Source organism: Charadrius vociferus, unplaced genomic scaffold (assembly GCF_000708025.1).
Source record: "Charadrius vociferus isolate BGI_N301 unplaced genomic scaffold, ASM70802v2 scaffold46, whole genome shotgun sequence".
In the NCBI taxonomy this organism is placed as follows: domain Eukaryota; kingdom Metazoa; phylum Chordata; class Aves; order Charadriiformes; family Charadriidae; genus Charadrius; species Charadrius vociferus.
Window position 1 is genome coordinate 131,144 of NW_009648710.1, and position 2,797 is coordinate 133,940.

General features: G+C 45.1%; 1 protein-coding gene across 1 annotated transcript in view; it reads right to left on the reverse strand.

Annotated features, from left to right (window-relative positions):
• Nucleotides 1-682, reverse strand: part of TMEM159 (transmembrane protein 159) — a 13,629-nt gene extending 12,947 nt beyond the window's left edge. Inside the window, exon 1 of the mRNA XM_009886550.1 lies at nucleotides 652-682. The gene's annotated coding sequence lies outside the window, so the exon portion shown is untranslated. The remainder of the gene's footprint in view (nucleotides 1-651) is intronic.
• Between the last annotated feature and the right edge of the window lie 2,115 nt (nucleotides 683-2,797).

Below are 2,797 nucleotides of genomic sequence, written 5' to 3' on the forward strand. Positions count from 1 at the left end.
CGCGGGCGCCAGGCCCGGCCGCTGGGGGAGGCTGAAGAGGGGAGAGGGGCCGGGGCAGGGCCACCGGTGGCGTGGCACAGGCACCGCAGTGGGGTGTTTAGCGAGGAAGGGGCTAGGAAAGCTTCCAGAGACGGCCCAGGGATTTAGGGGCTTTTATTTATTTTCTTCTTGTGCCCTTTTTATATCTCCCTTCCTGTCCCGCCTTTCACGCCTCCTCCGCCCTGGGGCCCTGCCTCAGCTGCTCAGGTCTGCGTGCCCTCAGGGAGGCACGCAGGGTTTTGTGTGGCTTGAGGACACGCAGCCTCAAGCTTTTTCTAAGTAAGGGTAGAAAAATGAATATGTCTGCGATAGCTGTGGAGGGGGATGCCCAGCCCCGAGAGACCAGGGGTACTGCTGGCTGGGCACTGCTCACCCCACTCGGGGGGTGGCTCATGGCTCCCTGTGCCGGGCCTTGCTCAGGCCGGTATCTGTAACCCCACCGGGCCCAGCGAGAGGGGGCTGCTGCCGTGGGAGCGGGAGGCCGCAGAGGCAACTTTCAGTGAATGGTGGCTGTTGCGCTGTGTGGTGTGGTGGGACAGCAGCTGTGAAGCGTTTCACCTGGTACAGACCACCTTCCCCCGCCTCTGGTTACTTGTTCCCACATGTTCCCACCCTGCCCTGCCGCCTCCACGAGTGTTTGGGTGGCCACGTGGCAAACCTGTTTGGGGAGATGCTCTACGTGAGGAATAACTACTTTAAAAGTTTAGCTGGCTTTTCGGCAAGATCAGCGCATTCTATGGCGTCCCAGCATTTGGATGGGACTATCCGTCTCAGAAGTGGTGCTCGGTGAGGTGTGTTGCACGGTGGTTTGGCCTGGCTGCTTTCCAGAGCCATCGTGGTGGTACATGCAAGCATGAAACTTCAATGAATTCCCAGCTTTTACTACATTTTTTCTTGGTGTAAATCTGTTATGCTTTGAGAAACCCACAGCAATTTATTGTTGTTTAGACAATTACTGTATCACCCGATGACCCCTCCCCACCTAGTAAGGGGAACTGGGGAAAAACAAGGAAACACAAGGATTGAAATGTAGATAGATTTAATAGGATAAGACTAAGTAATTAACATTAATAATATTAAACCAGTATTGATCCCGATACCAGTATAAAATATACAAGGATTATACTCAGCCAGTTCTATCAGTAGGAAGCTGTGCACTCCCAGCAGTGACAGCAAATGGCAGACACTGTGAGTGCTACGGTTTGGGGAGGAAGGAAAGGCTTCAGGGGTCTGGCACTGGGGCAAGAAGTTCTCTGGACTGCTGGCATCATGGGAGAGAGAGCACTTTGCAGCAAACTTTCTAATTTATGTTGAATTTATGTTCATGATATGAAAAAATCTTGGGTCAAGTGCCCAGGTCTCGCTCCTCCTCATCCCTGCACCTGCCAAGCTCAAATATACTGAGACCTTGAAACCCACATACCACAGCTGGTTATGAAATAAATACTTTCACAAATTCAGACACTATAGTCTTCTAGAAGTGCAGTTTTCCCAGGCATTAGAAGAGAAATTAGTCTTGTATCGCTCAAACCAGGACAAAATTATGGTCAGAAATTAGTAAAATATACACGTTTCTCATGACTGGTTTAATCACTCATTTTGATTGGTGCCATGTATGAGGGTATTGCAAAACTGAACATTAATGGGGTTTTATGATTATTTTTAAAGGCAACAAAATAAATAGAATGTTTAATTTGGAGTGTGCCAGTCTTATAATACAAAGAGAGGTCTTATAATCTATGGGGTTTTTAACCTATCAGACAGTCCGAGCTCTGCGTCTTTGAGGCGCTGATTTCAATGAACTCTGCAGATACAAGGATCTTTGTAGACAGAAGAAGTAAAAGAGAGAATTGCATGTTAATGCAAATTTGGACCACGGGCTCTAAAAGCCCAACACAAGATACGTGCAAGAAGAGGGTGTTGAGGGCAAGTTTATTTTGCTTGAAGTGTTCAAGTGTTTATATCTCATATTATTGAAGTGCATGGTGTGTTGATATTCCTAGTAGACTAGTGTATATGAAATTAAATTTCTATTTGTTGATTTTGCATAATTTTTTTTTTTTTAAGTGAGCGTAGGGGAAAAACTAACTGGTAGAATTATAGTGTGACATAATCCAGTGATAATGGCTATAAAGTTTAATGGCTCCACTGAGTTTAGAAGTATATTGGAGATTTTAAATTTCTGGCTGTTTTCAAAACATGCCGTAGCTGCGGTTTTGGAGATAGTCTTGTACATCTCAGTAAATTATTTTCCTGCTATGCATAATTATTTCTTCTGCTAAAAATTCACATATAATCTCTTTCTATATGAAATAACTTTTTTCATGTTTTCCAAGCAGTGCAAGTTTTAATTTAACTTCAAAGGGTGTGCATATATAAGCATCTGAGTTGTTGTGTGCAGAGAAACAGTAGTTACTATAACTGTTGCTTAATTGAGCTTGTCTTCATGCCAGCGTCAGCTCGAATTAGCAGGAAAATACTCATGTTGCAAACCAGCACTGAAATATTTGAAGCGTTACCACACATGCTAGCCAAGCAATTGCCAGCTCCAGCGTTAGCAGCGCTCGTTCTGTACCCCACGCTGATGGCTTGTGTTTAAAGAGCAGCTTAGTTTATGGTAGGAACTTTCACGTGTGGTCAGGCAGAAACAATGTTCCACTTGTCGTTAGTATTAGGTCAAGATGTAAGGAAAACAGTGCTGTTAACTCGGGGATATCAGTCATTCTCACAGTTTACAGGAAATAGGATGAAAAATAGC